Here is a 7,643-nt window from a genome sequence, read left to right as displayed (position 1 = left end):
AGAAGAAAGATAGATCAACGAATTCAAAAGTAGTCTCTTCGAGGGGGAACATTCTTTACATTACATAAAATGAACCTGCTAATCTAGGTTGTCATTGATGTCAATATAGCAGTGTTTGTGATTGCAAATTCTTTGATACATGATTGCCCATTGATGCCCATTGATCATAATGCTCATAGTGATGAAAGTTTGATATATGATGATATGATGAGATGGAGGACCCAAGTGGATTAAACAGCAGGAGGTCAATTGGACAACAATTGAACAACAAATGACAAGGAGGTCAATTGAATAGCAGGAGGTCAAATGAACAACAATTGAGGAACGACTGACGCAGGAGGTCAATTGAACAACAATTGAATAGAAATTTAGAAGCAATTGAACAACAATTGAACAGAGAATGACGCAGTATATCCAGTAAAGCAACAGGAGCAAGAAGCCAAAGAATAAGGGGAAGAGTTCATTAGAAGCCATCAAGGAAGCAAGTTATCGCATATGCCCAAGGGTAAGTGTTATTAGAAGAGAAAATAGCAACAAAAATATCAAAGGAGAAAAGAAGAAAACATTGGAGGAGCCATATCAGAAGTATCACATGTTATATATGCCCAAGAAGAACTGATGAGAAGAAAACAGCGGAGAAGCATAAAAATAGTTATCCGAGATCACAGGAAGATAAGCCACAGGAGCAACAACTATCAGAAGAGCGGAAGAGTGAAGAGGGGTCACAGGAGCAATAGCTATAGGAAGAGTGGAGGTTAGGAGTGTACAGATGTTTTGATCATGGCTAAAGGCATGCACTAAATCCTAGCCGTCAATCTCATTTTCAAATGCTTACGTCACAGTCAACAGTGGGGGTTAGGCCTGTTTTTAAACCATGTGCTAGTTGAAGACCCTCAAGCCATAGATTTGATGACCTCATATATCCAATGGATATCAAGTCATAAAGTTATCATATGTTAATCTCAAAATGGACCCGAACTTTTATAGATAAAGGATTTATAATCCTTATTGGCTCCGTAAGGGCGGTTAAGCGTCATGAAAGTTCCCCGGCTGATATTGTTGTGAACCATTGGATCCAATGCATCTTGATCAAATGATAGAGGATCAGTGATTGGGTGGATCAAAAATCGTCGAATTAATGATGAGATCAATGGTGGAGAATTAATCCGATAATACTTGGGACTGAGTGGACCCGAGAAGTTTATGGACACAGGTTTATTTTATTTGGGGTACAATCTTGTGCATTCACATGGGACCAAGCGTTCATTTGCAGCATTAAAGGAATAACTCCATTTTTTCATGAAGTTGTGATCGCAATTAGTGGTGATGACATGGCATGTGGGACCTCCATATGGGTAATGTATATCGGGCATCTATCATAGATAAGAGGTAACAGTTCACAACTTGTGAACTTGAAGGAACAGAGGAATCCGGAAGGTCAAGCGAATGAAAGAAAAAGTCGAAAAGTTGAGAAGCCAAAGGTCTGGCAGACGATGAAGGTACAAAAGAAGCCGAAGATCGAGTGAGAGAGATGTAAGCAGAAGGACATAAGTAAGCCATAGGTCTAGTAGGACAAAAGGAAGCCAAAGGTCCAGTAGGATAGAAGGAAGTCGAAGGTCCAGCAGGACAGAAGGAAGGTGAAGGTCCAGCAAGGAAGAAGGAAGCTGAAGGTCTAGCAGGATAGGAAGAAGCCGAAGGACAAGGAAATTTTGGTTATTGGGTTAATCTTTGAAAATCTTGGACCTTTGATGAATAAATCAAGTTCATAACGCAACCTAAAGAACAATTCTATGAAGGGGAAAAATAAAGTTTCATCTGACATCATTTGAAGGGAGCAGTAGCCAGCACCGACATTGAAGCGTTTGTGAGTCTGGTTCTGGGAAGTAAGAGATCGCATTAGAAAGAACAATGAGAAGCAATCACGCTTGAAACAGTTACTAAAACAGTAAAGAACAAAGCCTTGAAAATAGAGAATTGCTTTTGTGCATACATTGAGGCTTAGGGAAAATATATTGTTGGAAAGCTTCAACAAATCTTGGAAACATTATTGGAGAACATGATGCCTATTTGAAATCATCATGAGGTAACTTTGTAGACTCTGTTAGGGCAATATGAAGAGTTGTGAAGACTCCTTCATATGAAGACAGGTTGTCATTGATGTAGAAGTGAAGGTGTAGATAGATAGAATTTAGTGAAGAAGATGTTGGGATCACAGAATTACTATCAAACATATCTGGACAAAATATAGAAGTGGGTTGGAGCCTAGAGGGTTGGTGCCCTGAAGGTTGGAGCCTCAAACAAGCAAGTTTGGTGCCTTGACAACATAGGGTTGGAGCCCTTAGGGTTGGTGCCTCAGAATTGGAAGGATTGGTGTCCTTGGAGTTGGTGCTCCTAAACACAAGGTTGGTGCTTTGAGAAGATATGGTTGGTACACTAGAGGTTGGAGCCTTATATATATTCTACCAGATTTATTGTAAAGATTATATTAATAAAATCATTTATTCCTATTGTTCATTTTGTGTTCTAAATATAAATGATTTAACTGGTAAAAATAACAAATTAAAGGAATACTGATTCACCCCCCCAGTGTTTCCAACAGAACAATTCTTGTATGATACAAATGACAAGACCTCCTTTCTATATATAGGAGTCTAAGGGGTCACAATATAATGAGAGCCAACATAACAATAACAATAGTGGGCTTCTATGGGGCACAATAATAACAATATGGGGACAACATTAAGGGTTACAATGAAAATAATAATAAGGGAATACACTAGTATTATAGGGACGTAATAAAGCCCATATCTTTATTAGGATCTTCATTCCTACAAAGCCTTGTATTTAATGGCGTTTCGATATCTTAAACAAGGAACAACCTCTCTTCTTCTCAGTAAGTCATGTTGCCTCTTCCACTCGTACTACAAATATTCAATAAATGCTTCAAGCATACCTTTAAGGAAATAAAATAAAGGTTGAATAAGAGAAAGGCTTCCTCCACAACGAGGTGATGCAAACAACTTCATCGTGGTATTAAACAAGTCTGCTGGCAACAAAGTGATGCTTGCATCTCCTTGAGGTGACTCTGTTGGGTTACGAATAGGCTCGCTCATAGCAGAGTAACACAAGGGAATGTCTTTAACCCATATTATCAAAAGCTTGGTATACTTGTCATCCTTCTCCCTTAACAAAACACTTGAGGTGTGACTAGACTTATGTTGATTTGTTTCAAGCTACGAAAAAAATAGACGAGTTTATTCCTTTAATCGAGATAAGTGATGTTTAGGTTAACTTATTACTTGGTGTTCGCATATTAAATCTATTGGTAATTATGTTTTAATATGCTCATTTAATTTTTCAAACAATCAGATACAAGAAAATAATTTTGATGTCCATGAATGTACGAAACTGAGTCACCCCTGCCCTCTAAGTTTAGTCAAGTTTTAATCAAAATATAATCACCTCATTCAGTAGATGCTTTTGGGGACCAAAATCCTCCCAAAATGGGCATGTATGATCTAGATTTGGTGAGTATCTTCTTTTTCATCCATCTTGATTCTTTCAAAGTAGAAATAGTGGAGGAATCAATGCACAAGAAGGGTTTGCATGTGTAATGTGTGGATTGGTGTATATAGTGATCATGTATTCATTATGGATGGTATGGATGTTATTTCAATGTATGAATCTATTTGAGTTATTTTGAGGCATTTCTGTTATTATTATCTATATTTGGGTTGTCACTAATGCTCACATTGTTTTACATGGTGTGAACTATTGAATTTTATGTATTTGGGTTATAACATTTGGTATGAGAGCTTATAATCATAGGGTTTTTATACTTTGAATGAATCACTCTTACATTTTTATTACATTTTTTTCTTGGATACTTCAAATGGTGAAATTTTTGGCATATTTAGGAGAAATATCAAGAAAAAATTGGTTAAAATTTAATATTTTAATTCACTATACTTTCAGAGATATATTTGGTGGATGTTACGATTTGTGATAAATTAATAATGACAACGGAATGTTTCTCCTCCAAAAAAAAGTAATAATGACAACAGAATGCTTCTCCTGGGAGAAATATATGGCAGGGAAACCGCTTTACTTTGGGTTGTAAGCATTATTTTAAATTACATTTTAAATCAAGCAGATAATCACCAATGATGGCTCTTGAATGGTTTTTGGTATCTACGCCAAGTGACATGAGTATAAATATCAGCTAAGCAAAGATTGATTTAGTACAAGAAGGTAAGCAGATAGAGTTTCTTGAAAACATTGCGGTTTAACTTTATGTTATGAAACCAGCTCAAGAAAAGAGAGATCCACGCCTTAGAATTCAGCCTCTTTGAGGGGGAAACCTCCTTCACATTACATAAATGAGCAATTCTTGGATGATTAAAATGACAAAACCTCCTTTCTATATATAGGAGTCTAAGGAGTCACAATATAACCCATCCGGCCTAACAATAATAATATAAAGCCACAAAAATAACAATAGAGGGATTCTATGGGGCACGGTAATAACAATATGGGGACAATAAGGGCACAAAAATATTAATAAGGGATACAACTACAATAGTAATGGAGTAATCACTAGTATTATAGGGACCCAACATGCCCCTCTCCTTCAAAAAAGTGTTGTCCTCAATGCTTTAGTAGTTCTGGATGCTTCTGTATAAAATTCTCATCCTCCCATGTGGAATCTTTAGCGCATAAGTTCTTCCACTTGATAAGATACTTTGAAATTGATCAATTTTGTAACTATCGAGTTCTTGTTTCTGTGACTGCTTCTGGTTCCAATATAATTTTTCCCTCCTCGTCAAGTTCTGGCAATATTGTTTGAACTGGGAGCTTGTTTCCTATAACCTTCTTTAAACATGAAACATGGAAAATTGGGTGCAATCGAGAAGTTGTAGGAAGCTCCAATTTGTATGCCATAGTACCAATCTTTTGCCACACCTTGTATGGACCATAATACTTTGGTGATAATTTATTATCCTTTTTAGCTTGCTTGAGGGACATTTGCTTATATGGTTGTAGCCGTAGGAATACCCAATCACCTACATCAAAACTTCTTTCACTGCGATGTTGATCTGCCCGTTGTTTCATTCTATTTTGTGCCAACACAAGGTTATCCTTTAAGAGTTGGAGGACATGTTGTTGATGTTCGATGTGATGTTCCACTGCTTGAACCTTAGAATTTTCTCTTAAATATGATGTGATGGATGGTGGCTGATATCCATAAAGTGCCATAAATGGGGTCATTTTTGTTTTGTATGGAAGGAAGTGTTATACCACCATTCAGCCAGAGGCAATCATTTGACCCATTGCATCTATTTATCAAATACAAAGCATCGAAGATATCCTTCCAAACATTTATTTACTACCTCAGTTTTCCCATCAGATTGAGGATGATAAGATGAGCTATGAGCTAACTGAGTACCAAGACAAGAAAATAATTCTGTCCAAAAATTTCTAGTGAAAATGGGATCTCTCTCACTTACAATAATCTTTGGGTTTCCATGTAGCTTTTGAATTGTTTCCATAAATGCAGTAGAAACTGTACTGGCTTTAAATGGATGTGATAATGCACAAAAGCGTGCATACTTGGTAATTCTGTCAACTCCCACCATGATGACACTCTTTCCCTCAGACTTGGGTAAACCTGTGATAAAATCCATTGAAACCTCCTCCCAACATTGGCTTGGAATGGATAAAGGTTGTAATAGACCCAGTGTCTTAATTGTTTCAAATTTATTTTGTTGGCAAACCAAACATTCTGCCAAAAACTTTTGAATATCTGATTTAAGGCCCTCCCAAAAAAATTCCTTCTTAACCCTGTGGTAAGTTTTTAAAAATCCTGAGTGGCCTCCTAAGGGAGAAGTGTGCAATTCCATAAGAATCTTTTGTTTTAGCTAGGAATTCTTACAGAGGTATAAGCGATCTTTGTACCATAATGAATCATTTTGCCAGCTAAATGTATCAGACATACTGGAGTCTTGTTGTAACTTTTGAATAAGTGCCCACACTTCTTCGTCATTCTTCCATTCCTCCCTTGCTTCGGTTATCCAATCTGGTTCGATAATAGAAATGGTGCACAACAATGCTTCCACATCCTCATCCTCTCTTGAGAGTGCATCTGCCACCACATTTTGCTTCCCTTTTTTGTAGATGATTTCAAAGTCATAACCCAACATCTTTGTGACCCACTTTTGTTACTCTTCAGAGGATAATCTTTGTTCTAAAAAGTATTTAAGGCTATCATGATCCGTTTTTACCTTGAAGTGTCTTCCCAATAGGTAGGGTCGCCATTTCTTAAGTGCATGGAGTATTTCCAACATTTCCTTCTCATAAATAGCTTTGTGTAAAAACTTTTCCTTGATTGGACAACTTTCGAAAGAAATGGGTCTTTCATCTTGCATTAAAACATCACCAATTCCATTTCCTGAAGCATCACATTCCACAATAAAGGTTTTTGTGAAGTATTGTGTTGCTAAGACCGGTGCTTGGCACATTGCCTCTTTAAGATGCTCGAAGGCCTTTATTGCTTCTGGAGTCCATGAAAATGCATATTTCTTCAATAATGTTGTTATAGGTGCTGTTACTCTCCCATAATTCTTAACAAACTTGTGATAATACCCTGTCAGCCCGAGAAATCCTCGCAGATGCTTTATGGATGTGGGGATTTTCCATTCCTTAATGGCTTTAATTTTGCTAGGGTCTACCTTAACTCCTTCATGAGATACAATATGACCCAGATATTCGACCTCTTGTACTCCAAAGAAAGATTTGTATCTTTTTGCATATAATTGTTTCTCCTCCAATAATTGTAGCACCCTGTCAACATGTTCAACATAATCCTTCCAAGACTTTCTGTAGATTAGTATATCATCAAAAAATACTAACACAAATTTTCTAAGGAATGGTTTGAAAATGGAATTCATCAAACCTTGAAATGTTGAAGGTGCATTGGTAAGGCCAAAAGGCATGACCAAAAATTCATAATGACCCTCATGAGTTCTAAATGTTGTTTTCAGAATGTCTTTAGTCTTCATTCTGATTTGATGATATCCTGAACAAAGATCCAACTTGGTGAAGTAAATTGATCCATGCAATTCATCCAGTAATTCATCAATGACAGGAATGGGAAACTTATCTTTAATAGTGAGCTTGTTGAGCTCCCTATAATCCGGACACATGTGCCATGATCCATCCTTCTTGTGCACCAATACTACTGGAGCAGATAAAGAACTTTGACTCGGTTGAATTATACCAGCCTCTAGCATTTCTGTAACCATACGTTCGATTTCACTCTTTTGGGCATAGGGATATCTGTATGGCCTAATGTTTGGAGGAACACTTCCTGGAATCAGATGAATAGCATGATCATGATCACGAATAGGTGGGAGACCTTTGGGAGTATCAAATACCTTGGAATGATTGTCCAAGACATTTTGGAGGTCTGGAGAAATAGATGATTCCAATGTGGAAACATCTAGCAAACATAATTGTGAAATTACACCTCTTTGTTCCTTTTTTAGAAGCTTTGTCATACCATTAGAGCTGATTATCTTTCCCAGTTTCCCTGCAATACCCCTTAATTCAACTTCCTTTCCTTCCACAGAAAATTTCATGAAAAG

This window comes from Pinus tabuliformis, chromosome 4_2 (assembly GCF_031772625.1).
Source record: "Pinus tabuliformis cultivar Carrire ecotype Pingquan chromosome 4_2, CPIR1, whole genome shotgun sequence".
Lineage (NCBI taxonomy): Eukaryota > Viridiplantae > Streptophyta > Pinopsida > Pinales > Pinaceae > Pinus > Pinus tabuliformis.
The sequence above is the reverse complement of the archived record's forward strand: the minus strand, read 5'-3'. Positions refer to the sequence as shown.